This window comes from Dendrobates tinctorius, unplaced genomic scaffold, assembly GCF_039654945.1.
Source record: "Dendrobates tinctorius isolate UK_male_01 unplaced genomic scaffold, ASM3965494v1 ptg000139l, whole genome shotgun sequence".
Classification (NCBI taxonomy): Eukaryota; Metazoa; Chordata; class Amphibia; order Anura; family Dendrobatidae; genus Dendrobates; species Dendrobates tinctorius.
In genome coordinates, this window is record NW_027361807.1 from 7602091 (window position 1) to 7622240 (window position 20150).

Below are 20150 nucleotides of genomic sequence, written 5' to 3' on the forward strand. Positions count from 1 at the left end.
TAGAGGACTGACACTCACCTCTGGCGCTAACTATACCGCTGCCGCCGGCCTTCGGGTGGACATTACTGACAAGTGCGTAACGTTAGCAGACAGCCGAGAACACTGCACTTCACCGAGAACCGGGGCGCGCGGCACAAGCTTCCTGCTCCCGCGTAACAGCGGCTGCGGGGGCGCGCAGAGGGGCGGGCCAAACCAAGTGCGTCTGTCAAAAAGGGGGCGCCACCTACTAATGATTGTGTGTGTGGTATGTGGAAATGATCCTGCTGCTCGCGGAAGGCCGCTCGACACAGAACATCACCGGACACACATGCTGCGATGTCTCCCCCGCGGTAGCGCGCTATATGTGAGCTGCATCTGGTGGCACAGGGTCTGAACTCAGCAAAGCCCATGTGCGTCTATAACGTAAGGCTATGTGCACACGCTGCGGATTCACCTGCGGGGGTTTCCGCAGGTAAAGTGACCTGCGGTTTTCCTACGGATTGGCCTGCGGTTTTCCCCTGCGGTTTGGCACCTGGAAAATGGAATAGTTAGGTGCCAAACCGCTGCGGAATCCGCAGAAAGAATTGACATGCTGCTGTTTGTAAACCGCGCGGAAAAAAAGCACCATGGTTTTGAAAACCCATAGGCTAACATGGTACTGTACCATGTCTGCGGAACTGCTGCCAAAAACGCTGCGGAACCGCAGCAGAATCCGCAGTGTGTGCACATAGCCATATGCTAACATGGTACTGTACCATGTCTGCGGAACCGCAGCAGAATCCGCAGTGTGTGCACATAGCCATATGCTAACATGGTACTGTACCATGTCTGCGGAACCGCAGCAGAATCCGCAGTGTGTGCACATAGCCATAGGCTAACATGGTACTGTACCATGTCTGCGGAACCGCAGCAGAATCCGCAGTGTGTGCACATAGCCATAGGCTAACATGGTACTGTACCATGTCTGCGGAACCGCAGCAGAATCCGCAGTGTGTGCACATAGCCTAAGGCTGTGTGCACACGCTGCGGAAAAGGTGCGGATTCATCCGCGCGGATTTTGTACAATCCGCAGGTGAAACCGCAGGTCAAAAGACCTGCGGTTTTACCTGCGGATTGCTCTGCGGTTTTGCCCTGCGGTTTTTCATCTCCTCAATGGAGGAGATGGCAAACCGCAGGAGAATCCGCAGAAAGAATTGACATGTCAATTCTTTCTGCGGATTGAAAACCGCAGATAATCCGCGCGGAAAATTCCGCACCGTCTGCACTGCGGTTTTTGATTCCCATAGGGAATCATTGTACTGTACACCGCAGCAGAAACTGCTGCGGTTCCGCAGCGGCCAAAACCGCTGCGGAACCGCAGCAAAATCCGCAGCGTGTGCACACAGCCTAAGGGTGTGTTCACACGTTGTGGTTCCGCAGCGGATTTGGCCCTGCGGATCTGCAGCAGTTTCCATGAGGTGTACAGTACCATGTAAACCTATGGAAAACCAAAACCACTGCACATGCTGAGGAAAGTTCTGCACAGATTCATTGTGGTTTATTTTCCGCAGCATGTCACTTCTTTTTTGCAGAACCGCTGCTGCAGTTTTTCATTCTGGGACAAATTCTCTCTCTCTCTCCTTCCACAATCCACACGGCCCAAACCGCACAATAATCTGCATCAATTCCGCTGCACAAATGATAGGAATCGCAGGAAAACTGCAGGCGTTTTACCCTGCGGTTTCTGCCAAGCGATGTGGATTTTTATGCAGAAAAAATCTGCAACGTGTGCACACACCCTTAGGGCTTGGCAGAAACCGCAGGGTAAAACGCCTGCAGTTTTCCTGCGATTCCTATCATTTGTGCAGCGGAATTGATGCAGATTGTTGTGCGATTTGGGCTGTGCGGATTGTGGAAGGAGAGAGAGAGTTTGTTATGTCCCGGAACAAAAACTGCAGCTGCGGAACTGCAAAAAAGTGACATGCTGCGGAAAATAAACCGCAGCAAATCTGTGCAGAATTTTCCGCAGCATGTGCACAGCGGATCTGGTTTTCCATAGGTTTACATGGTACTGTACACCACAGCAGAAACTGCTGCAAGAACAAAACCGCTGCGTATCCACAGCAAAAACCGCAACGTGTGCACACACCCTTAGGGTACGTGCACACGGTGCGGATTACACTGCAGATTTTTCAGCATCTGCAGGTAAAATGACCTGCGTTTTACCTGTGGATTTAGTGCAGATTTTGTGTGGATTTCCCCTGCGGTTACACCAGCCGATTCCTATAATGGAGCAGGTGTAAAAACACCGCGGAATCCGCACAAAGAATTGACATGCTGCGGAAAATAAACCGCTGCGTTTCCACACAGAATTTTCCGCAGCATGTGCACAGCGTTTTTTGTTTTCCATAGGGTTACATGGTACTGTACACCGCATGGAAAACTGCTGCAGATCCGCAACGTGTGCACAAACCCTTACAGTACAATGTTATTCTATGGGGAAAAAATTTGCTGGTCACATGCTTTGTGCGGATTCTGCAGCGTTTTTACACTCATTCCATTCTAGGAATCCGCAGGTGTAAAAATGCACAGGAAATCCGCATAAAAAATGCGCAGATTTTGACCTGCGGATTCTTCCAAGAGTTGCAGATTCCGCACGGAAAATTCCACACAGCAATCCGCAACGTGCACAACCACTTATGATCCTGCAGTGCAATAATCCCAGCTGATGCTTCCTTCCTGGGTTACAGTAATACATAAGTAACGTTTCAGTCTCTAATACAGCCCTTCATCAGACTAGAATAATTAGAGGTGTATCTAGGTTTTCTGGCACCCGGGACAAGCATTGTTTCGCACCCTCCGAGTATATATGCGGATTTGCACACTTGGGGCTCGTATTCAAATGTGAGGAAAAAAACTGCCCAATTTCACTGCGCATCAAATTTCTGGGAAGTTCTTGTCCCCTGAGAAAATGTTCTTGTATCTTATAGATTTTGATATGCTGAACACAAATATGTGCTCCAAAAGTCTGCACCACATAAGGTTTTCAAGAAACAACCGTTTGTAGTCTACATTATGACGTCAGAGACACTACGTACATGTGCATCAATGTCATTAGTAAAAGCAATTGTTCAAAAGTGTTTTGCAGACGACTTTCATTTATAATCCGTGTCAGATACTTCTCGAATAAGATTCCAGCAATAGCCAGCATTGACGTACTCCAAAGTTATGGGCCCTGGTGCAAACTTTCAAATGACCCGCATGACAAAATATTTTTCACCCAATTTCACATTTACCCTATGCATTTCGCACACTACAGCTTTGTTGCAGTGTTGTATAGTCTGACCTCAGTGGCGTATCCAGTGGCCCATCCTGGTATATTTGACCCCTGTACTGCCATTGTTCTGTAATTTATAAAAGAAAATAAACCATTATGCTCCTCAGGGGCTTACATAGAAGTCATATAAGAAGTATAATGCACCCCCTTAGTCTTCCATATAATATACTGCACAGTTCATAGTCATCCATGTAGTATAATCAAATGCACCTCCATAGTCATCCATAATGTATCATGCACCTCATAGCCCCCCTATAAAGTAATATGCACCCCATAGTCATAAAGTATAATGCAGCAGCCCATAGGAGTATAAAATGCAGCAGCCCCATAGCAGTATAATGCATCCCCTTCTCCCCCCCCCCCCCATAGTAGTATAATGACCTCCATACCAGTATAATGTGCCCCATACCACGGATTTACAAAAAAAAAGTTTTTCCTTACCTGGCCAAGCTCCAGCAATGTCCTCACTCATGATCCGGTTGAGGTGCGCAGCGTCGTTCCGGCATATGACAGTGACGTCATGCGTGATTGGCTGGCAGCTGTTAACTGTTGCCTGCATCCCTTGGCTTGCACCACCTGAACCCCTAACTTGCTCTACATGAATTCCCTGCCTTGCGCTGCCTGCATGCCCTGCATTGTTGCACCTGCATCCCTGCCTTGCTCTGCCTCATCCCCTATCTTGCTCCGCCTGCTTCCCCTGCCTTGCTCTGCCAGCATCCTCTGGGTTGTTCCACCTGCATCCCCTGCCTTCGGCCACCTGCACCCCTGCCTTGCTCTGCATGAATTCCCTGCCTTGTGCTGCCCGCATCCCCTACATTGTTCCACCTGCATCCCTGCCTTGCTCTGCCTCCATCCCCTATCTTGCTCCGTCTGCATCCCCTGCCTTGCTCTGCCAGCATCCTCTGCGTTGTTCCGCCTGCATCATCTACCTTTCCCTGCCTGCATCCCCTGCCTTGTTCTGCCTGCATCCTCTGCATTGTGCCGTCTGCATCCCCTGCCTTGCTCTGCCTGCATCCCCTGCCTTGCTCTGCCTGCATCCCCTTCCTTGTTCTGCCTGCATCCTCTGCGTTGTGCCGCCTGCATCATCTACCTTTTCCTGCCTGCATCCCCTGCCTTGTTCTGCCTGCATCCCCTTCCTTGTTCTGCCTGCATCCCCTTCCTTGTTCTGCCTGCATCCCCTTCCTTGTTCTGCCTGCATCCCCTGCCTTGTTCTGCCTGCATCCCCTGCGTTGTTCCGCCTGCATCCCCTACCTTACTCTGCCTCATCCCCTGCCTTTCTCTGCATCCTCTGCATTGTTCCCCTACCTTGCTTTAGCTTCTGGAAGGTCACAGGCTGGGAGCAGTATATAGTCGGTCCAAGTGAAGTAATGGTAGTAGACCAAGGAGCCTACAGCTCTCTTTTCTGCTACAGTTGTCAAGAATATCCACTTTTTGAGATGCCGATACTGTTATGAGTGTTGTGGGCTGATGCACCGTCAGACCACCTATCTGGCATTTGCCTGTATTTCCAGATGACCAGTCCAATGTTGATTGGAACGGTGCGGCGGTCATTGAATGGAGTGGCGGTCATTGAATGGAGCGGTGGTCTCTCGTGCGCTACCGCTGTACCAATGTCTATGGGACTGAAGGAGGTAATCAATAACTCTTCTCCATGGGCTGCCCTGTGTATGAGGACCCCTAGTCTAGAGATCAGTGGAAACCTTGCAATTCCACATATGTTACAGTGTGGAGGGGAGATACAGGTTACCATGGGCCCACCTTATTGAAACATTCAAAAGAGAATGAGTTCCAATAATTCATCCCCAGCCCATGTGAGAAAGGTGGTGACAGTGCAAAAAAATAAACTAGAACTCATCACCTACCACCACAAGACAAAGCAATAGGGTCAGCATGCGCCAGGACCACCAGAGTGTGGCACACAGGGGCTTCATAAACATGGCATGGGGGCACCAGGCACTGGACCCAGGGGCTGTACTGTGCTTTGTGAGCAGCAAATGGCACCCTCTCCGCTCTGTTCTCACCTGCCGAGTGTGTGACCATTACACAGCCTGTGTGCTCATTACCTCTCACTTCCCGGTGGCGCAGCTTTGTCGTCAGCTCAGTCCTGTCCCCCCCATGCTCTGTTGTAATGACAGCTGCAGGAGCAACTTATGAAACTTTCCTCAAGGTATCCGGAGCAGGGGGAGGAGAGGCTGTCACTCACTCCCGGCCAGGTGCCCGCTCTTCCGGCTCCATGTGCTTGTTATGTCCATTGGACAGGAACAGAAATGTGATAAGAGAAGTCACTGTAAGCCTGGACTCTTCATGTGCTGGAGGCAGGGCTGCCACTAGGAATTTCGGGGCGCCATACTGGAAAAGATTTTCGGGGCCCCCTTGAGACTCTGCCCAGGCTCCACCTCAGCCCCGCCTCCACCCCTCAAATTGTCCACAGTCCCACCTCTCTCTTTGAAAACTCCACTTCTCACCAGTCATACAATAACAGTTCCCATCACCAGATCACACATATAGCCAGCAGCTCTTGTCTTAGCCAAAAGATTTTTTTTAATCCGCCACCATAACAAGGCAGACTCCTCTGGTCGGGCCCTATTCTAACCTATTAAAGATTTGTTAAAATATCCAATTCACTTTATGTATATTTGTATTTATTTTTAGTTTTTAAAATGACCAATAATATCACATTGAAAGGGACAAATACCACAGCACCATGTCCAGATCACATATTACCACCAATAATACCACATGCAAGGAACAAATACCACCACACCATGACCAGACCGCATATTAACACCACATAGTGAATGAATATTACAATGCTGATCATTAATAAAAAAAAAAAAAATACTAATATCACCATAAGTGCCATTATACACAGGAGATCTGTACTTAGTATGCAGTGTCTGTGTACCGGTAATACAGTGATCACCAGTGACATTATACACAGGAGCTCTGTATATAGTGTCAGTGTAAAGGTAACAGACTGACTCACCAGTGATGTCTCTAGGTGAAATTCTATATCTTCGCTATTCATCTTCATCCAGCACAGACTGACATCACTTCTTCCAGCCAGGGCTCGTCTCTGCAGGAAATAAGCCGGATTCCTTACCGGTAATGCTCTTTTAATGAGTCCACAGGTTTTTCCACATAAACAGTCTATTTTGGTTTATTCAAGCATCATAAACCGCTGTAGGCCATGTTACACTTCACAGGCTTAACACATAGTCCAGAACATTTACCACTCAGGTACACACTCTCTCCCATGTGACCAGACCTCAGGCACATTATATGGTACATAACCACGTCCACAGTTGAGATAAAGATCACATGGTCATGACCTCACTACAGGTCCTATTCCACACACAGCCACACACATACAGGCTTTACTTTGGGCTTTCAGAGTCATACACACACCCCTGGGTGGGTTTGTAAGTGACTGGTTCCACCCATCTCACCAAGTCACCTGGAAGCTTCTCTGATACACAGTAACAAACCCTCAGCAGCACCTCTGCTGATCAACACACGTTCCAGCTTTCATCACAAGGCACCCACCCTTGTGATACATATCGGCCATTTACAATCCTGCCGCTCACCATTTCCCCATCACAATAAAGGAAACGCCTGCATGCATGTCCTGGGAAGCCCATACAGCGCCCCCTAGCTGTCACAGGGGTCACTGCATTACAGCGGATATCTGGACTTTTAGCGTATTGACAGATATGCCCAAATCTCTCCCTCTTTGTAGAAATTCTAATTTAGGCGCAATCGGAACTTCCCCAGAGTTGGAGTCCGCATGGAACTCTAGGAATTTCCTCCAGATCCTAGTGTAAATCTTTGTAGTAGATTGCTTCCTGCTCTGCAGGAGCATATTAACTAACCCTTCCGAGAAACCCCTTGATCTCAGTAACTGCCTCTCAAGTTCCAAGCCATCAGGTGGAGACTCTCCACTTGAGAATGGAAGAATGGTCCCTCAGAGAGCAGATTGGGGACTGAAGGAAGGACCCATGGGTCTGATATTGACATGGCCTGAAGCTAGGAGAACCATGGCCTCTTGGGCCAAAATGGTCCGATTAGGATTATTCTCGCCTTCACCTTCCTGATTTATGGATGACTAGCGCCAACAGCATTATTGGTGGAAAGGCAAACGCTAGCTCGAACTACCATGGATCCTGAAGGACATCCACTATCTCCGGGTGGTCTGCTGTACTCAGGGAGGCGAATGTTATGAATGGATCACCGAGGAGGATAGCAGGCCCAGGCTAAGCCACAGAAAACCAAAGAGGTTGGTAACTAAGCTGATGCAGACCCCTGATCCTGTCCACACAACTAGACAGTACAGGAAAGGAAAGACACTGTCTGCAATCACGCAAAAAGTCCAACACGTCTGATGCACAAAAACACTGAAGTCGCACGACTTCGTGCCCACTATATCAGCACTCTGGTATATTCTGAAAGCAAAGCAAAAAGAGACCAATATAAAAAGGGACAAAACAAACTGGCACATGCAGTAACATGAGCTGGAGCTTGCTAAACCGCACAAAGCAGAGATAAACAAAACCAGATCAAATGCAAACAGAATAGCAAATGAACCACTTAGCTGAACAAGCAGGGAAAGAGCAGGAGACATCAGACCTCAGGAGGCACAGGAAGAAAATCACCAGCAGGGATAGAGCGAGTCAGCTGTCTTAAATCCCAATTAGAAACCCCAGATCTCCAATCGTTGTGAGACTTTTTGAGGTACTCCTGAAGTGGACCCGCTGGACCGTGGCAACGAACCTCCCACGGGCGAGCTGACCAGGTGGATCACCCCCCTATACAGGGAGCGTTAGGGGCAGACCCAAGGGAGACTATCACCACGGCAGCTGGTACCCAGGGGAAGGATTCAGGAGTCACAGCGGGAGACCAGAGAGGCTGGTGGAGGACCAACAGAACAGGAACATGGATGGCGGGCAGGGCTGGAAATGCCGGCAGGCACGGCGGCAGGGTAGAGGCACAGACTGGAGGACACGGCTGAGGCACCGGAACAAGACAGGACGGAACCACGGGCAGGCAGGCACTAGGAGAGAGAACGGAGAAAGAGGATAAGATACAGGCACGGGAAGCAGTAGCTGCAGGCAGGGACACACGCAGCGGGACGTGGGGCCAGAATCACTTGTTAGGCACAAATGACGATCAGGCACCGCCAGGAGGAAGAGGCGGCCTGATATGGAGAATGTGCCAAGGACTTCCGGGTCAGGGTCCTCGCAGGGCAGAGTGACAGGAGCGTCCGCCCTCAGGAAGGACGGAGTGCGCATGCGCTCCTAAACAGTGCGGGCGCGCGCCCGTCGGGGAGCAGAAGCAGGAAGCAGGGCGGGAGCGCGCGCCCGTTGGGGAGCAGAGGCAGAGCGTTGGCGTGCAGGGACGCCGAGGACAAGTAAGTGTGCCGGGGAGCGGCGGCCGCAGCGGTTTGAGGAGCGGCGTGACAGTCGACTTCCTCATTATCAGTTGTCAAGCCTCTGTCAATCAGATCAGCTCCACTACCTCCAGTAACCACCAGAGGGAGCCCAGAAAGAGAACTCTCAATCTGACCTGCTCCACTATCTTCAGTAATCACCAGAGGGAAGCCAGAGATAGAATTCACAACAGTACCCCCCCTTGAGGAGGGGTCACCGAACCCTCATCCACACCACCAGGCCGATCAGGATGGGCCCGGTGAAAAGCACGAACCAATCGTTCGGCATGAATGTCAGAAGCAGAGACCCAAGAATTATCCTCCAGGCCATAACCCCTCCATTTGACCAGGTACTGGAGTCTCCGTCTAGCCAAACGAGAATCCAATATTTTCTCTACCTCATACTCCAAATTACCTTTAAGGCCTGTTTCACACTTCCGTTTTTGTGTCCGCAAAACGGATCCGTTTCCGTTTTTTTGACGGAAACTGATGCAAATGGATCCGTTTTTTAAAAAACGGATCCGTTTTTTTGACAGATCCGCGGTAACCACTAATGGAAGTCTATGGGACAAAAAAAACGGATCCTGCAAAAAAATGGCGGATCCGTTTTTTTACGGAAACCAACGGATTTTGACGGATTTGAAAAAACGGAAGTGTGAAACAGGCCTAACCAATACAGGGTCAGGAGGCGCCGCCATGGGAACTACTGGCTCTACAAACCTCTTCAACAAGGATTTATGGAACACGTTATGAATCTTAAATGTAACTGAAAGAAACGGGATTAATGATTTCCAAAATCTTATAAGGTCCAATGAATCTTGGCTTGAATTTTGGAAACGCAACCTTCATAGGAATATTCTTTGAAGACAACCAAACCATATCACCCACTTTAAACCGGGGACCAATGGTCCTATGCCGGTTGGAAAACCATTGGACAACTTATCCACCACTTGGTCCCAAATCTGCTGCATTCTCTCTACCACGGAATCCACACTTGGGCAGGCTGAAGATTCCACCTGCCCTGAAGAAAATCGAGGATGAAACCTAAAGTTACAGAAAATGGGCGACATCAAAGTGACAGAACAAGCCCTATTGTTTAGCGCAAATTCGGCCAAGGGCAAAAATGAGACCCAGTCATCCTGATCAGCAGATATGAAACATCTCAAATTGGATTCCAAAGTCTGGTTTGTTCTCTTAGTCTGCCCATTGGTCTGAGGATGAAACGCAGAGGAGAAAGATAACTGAATTCCCAGTTTGGAACAAAAAGCTCTCCAAAATCTGGAAACAAACTGGACTCCTCTGTCCGACACAATGTTCTCAGGAATCCCGTGCAACAGAACCACCTGTTGTAAAAATAAGGGCACCAACTCAGAAGAAGATGGCAACTTTGGGAGTGGTACAAGATGGACCATCTTAGAAAATCTATCACAGATCACCCAGATAACAGTCATTCTCTGAGAGACAGGAAGAAAAGAAATAAAATCCATTGAGATGTGAGTCCAAGGCCCCCTGGGCACCGGCAGGGGCATCAACAACACACTAGAACGAGAACAGGGCTTGGACCGAGAACAAGTCCCACAGGACTGCACAAAATTCCTGACATCACGAGATAAGGTAGGCCATCAAAAATACCGACTCACCAAATCTCTGGTACCAAAAATACCTGGATGACCAGCCAACACAGAGCAATGAATTTCAGACATTACTCTTTTCCTCCACTGGTCAAGGACATACAATTTTCCCATAGGGCAACGTTCAGGTTTGTCCTCCTAAAATTCCTCCAGGGCACGTCTCAAATCGGGTGAGATGGTGGAAAGAACTACACCCTCATTTAGAATGGTAGTAGGCTTGGTCACATCAAGAGAATCCGCAAAGTAACTCAAAGAAAGGGCGTCCGCCTTAAAATCCTTAGTGCCCGGAAGAAAAGAGACCACAAAATTAAAACGCGTGAAAAACAAGGCCCACCTAGCCTGTCTAGGATTCAAGCGTTTGGCTGATTCAAGATAAATTAAATTCTTGTGGTCGGTGAGGACCACAACTTGATGTCTAGCTCCCTCCAACCAATGTCTCCACTCTTCAAATGCCCATTTCATTTCCAACAATTTCCGATTGCCCACGTCATAGTTACGTTCAGATGGGGAGAATTTTCGAGAAAAGAAGGCACAGGGGGGATTCATCTTAGAAGTCACCGGATCTCTTTGGGACAAAACGGCTCCTGCACCAATCTCACAAGCATCCACCTCCACCTGAAATGGGAGTGAGGCATCAGGTTGTCGTAGAACCGGAGCAGAAGTGAATCTCCGCTTAAGCTCCTGAAATGCCGAAACTGCCTCTGGAGACCAATTCACCACATTATCGCCCTTTTTGGTCAAATCAGTCTGTGGTTTAACAATACCAGAAAAATTACTTATAAATTTATGGTAGAAATTGGCAAAACCCAAAAACTTCTGGAGAGTCTTCAAAGAAGTGGGCTGAACCCAGTCATAAATGGCCTGTATCTTGGCCGGGTCCATTTCAATAGCCGACGGGGACAAAATGAATCCCAAAAATTAAATCCACTGTACACCAAAGAGTCACTTCGATCCCTTAACATACAGACATTTTTCCCTCAAAATCCGGAACACAGTCCAGACATGTTCCATATGAGAATCCCAATCACTGGAAAAGATCAAAATACCATCCAGATAAATGATCAAAAACTTATCCACAAAGTCCCGGAAAATATCGTTCATAAAAGACTGGAAGACAGAAGGGGAATTAGTGAGCGCAAAAGGCATCACCAGGTACTCAAAATGTCCCTCCGGAGTATTAAACGCCGTCTTCCATTCATCCCCGTGCTTGATGCGAATAAGATTATACGCCCCCCTGAGGTCAAGCTTAGTAAACCAACAGGCACTTTTAACTCTGGAAAACAAATCAGAAATCAGGGGTAACGGGTACTGATATTTAACAGTGATTTTGTTAAGGGAACGATAGTCAATACATGACCTTAGTGAACCATCTTTTTTGGCCACAAAAAAACAGCACCTAAAGGTGAAAAGGATGATCTAATATGACCCTTCTCCAACGACTCCTTGATATAAGATCGCATAGCATCATGTTTGGGTACCGATAAGTTGAAAAGTCGACCCTTGGGAAATTTACACCCGGGCATTAACTCAATTGCATAGTCATAACTCCTATGAGGAGGCAAAGATGCAGACTTACTCTCACTGAAAACACCAGAAAAATCAGCCAAATAGTCAAGAATATCATGAGACTGGGGAGAGGTGGAGAAAACAGGAGTGTCACTAAGAACACATTGACAACCCCAAATCACCACAGACACAGATTTCCAATCTAAAACAGGATTATGAGTTTGCAACCAAGGGAAACCCAGAACAATAATATCATGCAAATTATGCAACACCAAAATTTTACAATTTTCTTGGTGGTCCGGGGCGACCCGCATTATCACCTGTGTTATGAATGAGTCACCGTAGGAGGCAAAAACAGAAATGCTAGCTAAGTCCAGAAAACCAGAGAAGTTGGCAGCTATCGGATTGCAGTCCCCTGAACCTATCAACAACAACTAGCAGTAGCCGTGGGGGGTTCCTACGATGCCCTAGACCCGTCGATCACAGCCGGAGAACTGCCTAGCTTAAAGACAGAAAGGGAAATCTAAACTGCCCCAGAGCAGACCCCAAAGCAATAGGCAGCCCCCAACATATAATGACGGTGAAGCAAGAAGAAAAAACACTAACACAGATAGATAGAAAGATAGACTGAGTAAATGATGGGGCCCAAGCTAACTAGATAGGACAGGATAGGAAGGCTGCTGTCTGCAATCCGCGAAAAACCCTATCAAAATAAGAGCCAACAGACTGACAGGGAAAAAGGCCCTGAAGACGCTAGGCTTCAAAAAGACTATGTCAGTACTCAGGTATTTTCTGAAGACAGAGCAAACCGACAAAAAGGAATTCAGCTCTCCCCAGCAGGGAATGGCAGAATCCAGAAAAGCAAGGCAAACTAAAACCAAAACACAAATGCAAAAAGGCAAAGCAGAAAACTAAGCTTTTGAGGAGCAGGAATCAGACTGGTCTCCTAGAATTCCACAGAGAAATCACCAGCGAGGCAGAAGGGCGTCGGCTGCCTTATATCCAGTCAGAGATCCCCGTCGCCCAGTCATCCTCTCCCAGCTCAGGTGCTTGGTAATCAGCCTCACTACCTTCCTTCACCAGAAGAGGGAGTTCATCAGACCTCAATGGTGAAGGGAAAAATGAACTCATAACACACCTGGGTCCAAAACTGGGGTTTATTCTCAGCCAAGGGAGTAGCATCAATACCCCTCAAAGGGATAGGAGTCCGCAGGGGTATCATGGGAAAACCACAAAGTTTAGCAAAGTCCAAATCCATCAGATTTAAAGCTGCTCCTGAATCAACAAAAGCCTTAGCGGAAAATGTGGACTAGGAGCAGATCAGGATAATCGCCAAAAGGAACTTAGGCTGTACACTGCCCACCGCAAATGTGTGAGCAAAACGCTTTTCTTGTTTAGGGCAGACAGCAATAGTATGAGAGGCGTCCCCGCAGAAAAAACACAACTTATTACGAATTCTAAACTCTTGACATTGCGCCCTAGACAAAACCCTATCACACTGCATGTGTTCAGTAGTTCGTTCGAAAGGCGGCAACGCCTCTCATGTAGTTTTACATTCACGTAAACCCTGATCAATTTGAATGAACAATGACATAGAGTCGTCAAGACCAGAGGGAACAGGAAATCCCACCATAACATATTTTACGGTTTCTGCCAAACCCTTCCGAAAGAGAGCTGCTAGGGCATCGTCATTCCATTTAGTAAGGACCGCCCACTTTTGGAATTTTTGACAATATAACTCTGCAGAATCCTGACCCTGGTTCAATGCCAATAAAGTTTTCTCAGCTTGATCAATAGCATTAGGCTCATCATACAGTTGTGGCAAAAAGTATTGACACCCCTGCAATTTTGTCAGATAATACTCAGTTTCTTCCTGAAAATGACTGCAATCACAAATTCTTTGGTATTATCTTAATTTAATTTGTCTTAAATGAAAAAACACAAAAGAGAATGAAGCAAAAAGCAAAACATTGATCATTTCACACAAAACTCCAAAAATGGGCCAGACAAAAGTATTGGCACCCTCAGCCTAATACTTGGTTGCACAACCTTTAGCCAAAATAACTGTGACCAACCGCTACCGGTAACTGTTGTTAGTTCATTTTCCCCTTCACCGTCGATGTCTGATGAACTCCCTCTTCTGGTGAAGGAAGGTAGTGAGGCTGATTACCAAACACCTGATCTGGTAGATGATGACTGGGTAACAGGAAATTCTGACTGGATATAAGGCAGCCGATGCCTATCTGAGTCGCTGGTGAGTTCTCTGCTAAATTCTTGGAGACCAGTCTGATTCCTGCTTCCCAAAGATAAGTTTTTGCTCTGCTATTGAACTTATTAGTTTTGTTTTGTTTACCTTGTTTTTTGGAGTTCAGCCATCCCCGGTCGGGGGTGTGCTGAGTTCCATTTTTGTCTCTGATCAGTTTGTCTCTTTGCTCTGTCTTCAGAATTTACCTGAGTGCTGATATAGTCTTTTTGAAGTCCTAGCGACTTCAGGGCCTGTTTTTCCTATCAGACGGATGGGACATTTTTTGGTAGGGTTTTTTACGGATTGCAGACAGCAGCTTTTCTATCCTGTACTTTTTAGTTAGCTTGGGCCCCATCATTTGCTCAACCTATCTTTCTATCTGTGTTAGTGTTTTCATCTTGCTTCACCGTCATATGTTGGGGGCTGCCTATTGCTTTGGGGTCTGCTCTGGGGCAGTTTAGATTTCCCCTTTCTTTCTTTAGGCCTATTTAGTTCTCCGGCTGTGATCGAGGGTTCTAGGGCATCGTAGGAACCCTGCACGGCCACTGTTAGTTGTTGTGGATAGGATCAGGAGTCTGCAATCAGATAGCTACCAACCTCTCCGGTTTTCTGGACTTAGCTTGTATTTTTGTTTTTTCCTCCTTTGGTGACTCATTCATAACAGGTAACCATCAATGAGTTTCTTACAATGCTCTGCTGGAATTTTAGACCATTCTTCTTTGGCAAACTGCTCCAGGTCCCTGATATTAGAAGGGTGCCTTCTCCAAACTGCCATTTTTAGATCTCTCCACAGGTGTTCTATGGGATTCAGGTCTGGACTCATTGCTGGCCACCTTAGAAGTCTCCAGTGCTTTCTCTCAAACCATTTTCTAGTGCTTCTTGAAGTGTATTTTGGGTCATTGTCCTGCTGGAAGACCCATGACCTCTGAGGGAGACCCAGCTTTCTCACACTGGGCCCTACATTATGCTGCAAAATTTGTTGGTAGTCTTCAGACTTCATAATGCCATGCACACGTTCAAGCAGTCCAGTGCCAGATGCAGCAAAGCAACCCCAAAACATCAGGGAACCTCCACCATGTTTGATTGTAGGGACCGTGTTTTTTTCTTTGAATACCTCTTTTTTTCTCCTGTAAACTCTATGTTGATGCCTTTGCCCAAAAAGCTCTACTTTTGTCTCATCTGACCAGAGAACATTCTTCCAAAACATTTTAGGCTCTTTCAGGTAAGTTTTGGCAAACTCCAGCCTGGCTTTTTTATGTCTCGGGGTAAGAAGTGGGGTCTTCCTGGGTCTCCTACCATACAGTCCCTTTTCATTCAGATGCCGATGGATAGAACGGGTTGACACTGTTGTACCCTCGGACTGCAGGGCAGCTTGAACTTGTTTGGATGTTAGTCAAGGTTCTTTATCCAACATCCGCACAATCTTGCGTTGAAATCTCTTGTCAATTTTTCTTTTCCGTCCAAATCTAGGGAGGTTAGCCACAGTGCCATGAGCTTTAAACTTCTTGATGACACTGCGCATGGTAGACCCAGGAACATTCAGGTCTTTGGAGATGGACTTGTAGACTTGAGATTGCTCATGCTTCCTCACAATTTGGTTTCACCAGTCCTCAGACAGTTCTTTGGTCTTTTCTTTTCTCCATGCTCAATGTGGTACACACAAGAACACAGGACAGCGGTTGAGTCAACTTTAATCCATGTCAACTGGCTGCAAGTGTGATTTAGTTATTGCCAACACCTGTTAGGTGCCACAGGTAAGTTACAGGTGCTGTTAATTACACAAATTAGAGAAGCATCACATGATTTTTCGAACAGTGCCAATACTTTTGTCCACCCTCTTTTTTATGTTTGGTGTGGAATTATATCCAATTTGGCTTTAGGACAATTCTTTTTGTGTTTTTTCATTTAAGACAAATTAAATGAAGATAATAATAACAAAGAATTTGTGTTTGCAATAATGTTCAGGAAGAAACTGAGTATTATCTAACAAAATTGCAGGGGTGTCAATACTTTTGGCCACAACTGTATATCAACCCCAAGGCTTGAAAAAACGCGTCCACATTAGCCAGAATAGGATCTCCGGGTGTCAAAGAAAAGGCCCAATCCTGGGCATCGCCGCATAGCAGGGAGATGACAATTTTAACCTGCTGCGCAGAGCTCCCCGATGAGTTAGGTTTCAAAGCAAAAAATAATTTACAATTATTCTTAAAATTCAAAAATTTAGACCGATCCCCAGAAAACACATCAGGAGTAGGGATTTTTGGTTCAACAGCAGATGATTGAGCGAGGAGCGAGATAGGCAGAAATTCCCCGCACTTCAGCAGCGAGCTGCTCAACACGATCAGACAATTGCTTAGTCTCCATTTAGACAAAAAATATCCTCCTACAGCCCCAGAAAAAAAAGAGGAAAAAATATATTAAAAAAAAACTCTGACACTTATTTTTTTCAAATTCTTTCCTTCTTTAGAGTACCCTAGAGTCTAGTTAGGCTGGTGATTCTGATATGAATGGGTCACCGAGGAGGATAGCATTCCCAGGCTAAGCCACAGAAAACCAGGGAGGTTGGTAACTAAGCGGATGCAGACCCCTTATCTTGTCCACACAACTAGCAGTAGCCGTGGAGCGTACCTACGATGATCCTAGACGCCTCGGCACAGCCGGAGAGCTAACTAAGCCTAAAGCAAGAAAGGGGAAATCTAAACTGCCCAGGAGCAGACCTCAAAGGAATAGATAGCCCCCAAACATATACTGTCGGTGAGACAAGATGAAAACACAAACGCAGGCAGAAAAATAGACTGAACAAACGATGGGGCCCACACTCACTAGACAGGACAGGAAAGGAAAGACACTGTCTGCAATCACGCAAAAAACCTTGCAAAAAAGTCCAAAACGTCTGATGCACAAAAACACTGAAGTCGCACGACTTCGCCCCCACTATATCAGCACTCTGGTATATTCTGAAAGCAAAGCAAAAAGAGACTAATATAAAAGGGGACAAAATAAACTGACACATGCAGTAACATATGGGCGGTGATTCAGCACAGCCCCAGCCGGAGCTAGCTGACCCACACAAAGCAGAGATAAACAAAACCAGATCAAATGCAAACAGAATAGCAAATGAACCACTTAGCTGAACATGCAGGGAAAGTGCAGGAGACATCAGGTACAGGAAGAAAATCACCAGCAGGGATAGAGGGAGTCAACTGTCTTAAATCCCAATCAGAAACCCCAGATCTCCAATCCTCTTCCTTATCAGGTGGCAAGCCTCTGTCAATCAGATCAGCTCCACTACCTCCAGTAACCACCAGAGGGAGCCCAGAAAGAGAACTCTCAATCTGACCAGCTCCACTATCTTCAGTAATCACCAGAGGGAAGCCAGAGAGAGAATTCACAACAAGCGAATCTCTGCACCTGCTTGTTCTTTCTCGTGGCAAAAAGGTCTATCTGAGGAAGACCCCATAATCCCACGGTCTTTCTGAATATCTGGTGATTCAGACACCATTTTCCCTGTCGTAACGTATGCCGGCTTAGGAAATCCACTTCGGAATAGTCCTTTCCTCTGATATGAAGAGCAGAGAGGGATATTAGATGACTTTCGACTAAATCGAAAATTCTTCTTGCGAAAGACATTAGGCTTTCTGATCGTGTTCCGCCTTGTCTCTTCAAATATGCGACTTCTGTGGTGTCTGACATAATTCTCACGTGTGTTCCCCCGAAGCTGCGGAAGAAAATGGTGCAGTGCATAACTAACCGCATTCAGCTCTTTCAAGTTTGATCAATCCTGTAGCTCTTCTCTATTCCACTGACCCTGCGATATGCTACCTCTCATATGAGCACCCCATCCCCTAGGACTAGCATCAGTACTGACTATACGGGATGGTCTTATCACCCATGGAACACATCCGGATAGGTGGATATCGTCCAACCACCAGGCCAGAGCGGTTAAAACTTCTGGGGACAAGGTCATTCTCCTTTCAAGGCAACCCTGCAGAAATCTCTCCTCTAGGAGGATCTGGCAGTCTCCGTGTATGATACTGGGCCCACTTGACCGCCAGGATACAGGACGTGAGGAACTCTAAGGCTGAGTTCACACGTGGCGTTTTTTTCGCGTTTCCGCGGCGGTTTTAACCGCGCGATTTTGCCGCGAATACGCGAAAAATAAGCATCCCATGCATTCCTATGGGATTCCGCAATGCTGTGCTAATGCTGCGGTTCTTACCGCGGCGGAATCGCTTCGCGGTAAAAACCGCAGCATGCTCATTAATTTGCGGAATCGCGGCGATCCCGCACCCATAGGAATACATTGTTCCGCTTACTTCCCGCATGTGGCTGTGCACACCATGCGGAAAGTAAGCAGAACATTTGTGGATGGTACCCACGGTTCGGAGGAGAGGAGACTGTCCTCCGGGCTTTGGGTACCATATCCCTGTAAAAAATAGAATTTAAAAATAAAAAATATTGTTATTCTCACCCTCCGATGTCCCGCGCAGTCTTCCCGCTTCTCTTCACGCTCTCGTTCCCAGTAGTCCTTTGCGAAAATGCCCGCGATGGCGTCCGTTCTCGCGGGATCGCGAAGTCTCGCGGTCATTCGCGCGACGTCATCGCGAATTACCGCGAGACATCGCGATCCCGCGAGAACGGACGTCATCGCGGGCATTTTCGCAAAGGATTACTGGGAACGGATGCGCGGGACGTCGGAAGGTGAGAATAACACCATTTTTTATTTTTTTTTTACACTCTATCATTTACTACTGATGCTGCATAGGCGGCCTCAGTAGTAAAAAGTTGGTCACACTTGTCAAACACTATGTTTGACGAGTGTGACCAACCTGTCAATCAGTTCTCCAAGCGATGCTACAGATCGCTTGGAAAACGCTAGCATTTTGCAAGCTAAATACGCTTGCAAAATGCTAGTTTTTCCGCGGGAAAATCGCGGGAATTTAAAATGCGATTTTCCCGCGGACTGGAATTCCGGAATTCTCGCGGTAATTTCCGCGAGAGTTCCAGTACGTGTTCACATAGCCTAAAAGGGACATAGCTTCCCTTAAGGACATCTGTGGTCTGTCCATTGCTGCTGTGACCTTCGCTTTTATTAGTGATATCTTTACTTGTGGAAGCAGACACCTCTGACTTATGGAGTCTAGATGAAGACCTAAAAAGGACTGAAGGGTCTCTGGTACAAGCCTGGACTTCTTGAAATTGATGATCCACCTTAATGCCTGCAAAGACGAAACTAGGCGATTACTACATTGGGTGGCCGAGTTTCCAACTATTAAAAAGTCATCAAGATATGGAATAATTAATGTGTCCTTTTGACATTAGAAGGCCATCACCTCCAACATCACCTTTGCGAAAACTCGGGGTGCCATAGAGAGACCGAAGGGCATTGCGGTGAACTGGAAGTGGTGGATCTCGCCTGCGAAAGATACCGCCACTCTGAGGTATCTCTGATATTAGCCATGGATGGGGGGATGGTAATACGCATCTTTTAGATCTAACCCGGCCATCACACATCTAGGAAACAGAAGTTCAATGGTGGATCTAATAGACTCCATTTTAAATTTACGGTTATAGATAAATGTATTCAAGTTTCTCAAATTAATGATCGTTCTAAATGATCCATCAGGCTTGGAGACCAGGTAAAAAAGAGGAGTAAAATCCTCTTCCTTCCTGTCCTCTTGGAACTTCAATTAGGACTTTTTTGGTTAATAAACTCCGAATTTCTGACTCAAGTGCCTCCTGTTGTATCGGCGATTTGAGTGATGTAATGATAAATGTTTCATGGGGAATGTGGTGGAACTCTAGTTTCAACCCCATTTTGATTATGTTCAAGATTCAGGGACTTGTTGTTATTGCTTCCCTTTTCTGGTAAAAAAAAAACCTTAGTCTGCCTCCTACTGAAGGATCTCACCTATGTGTATCTGCTACCCTTTTGGGAGGAAGATCTCTTAAGCAAGGCACCTCTTTGCTTATCTTCCCTTGTAGTCCAACGGCCTTGCCTTTCCGATGTTCTTCTTTTTCTAAACGGCCATCATTTAAATGCCCTCC

General features: G+C 46.9%; 1 protein-coding gene across 3 annotated transcripts in view; it reads right to left on the minus strand.

The window, feature by feature from the left end:
• Positions 1-20150, minus strand: part of UIMC1 (ubiquitin interaction motif containing 1) — a 273520-nt gene that overhangs the window by 219953 nt on the left and 33417 nt on the right. The window contains exon 1 of one of the 3 annotated variants that reach the window (XM_073544991.1): positions 19-219. The exons of the other annotated variants lie outside the window; for them this stretch is intronic. The gene's annotated coding sequence lies outside the window, so the exon portion shown is untranslated. Of the gene's footprint in view, positions 1-18; positions 220-20150 lie in introns of those variants that run through there. 3 annotated transcript variants of the gene reach the window in all.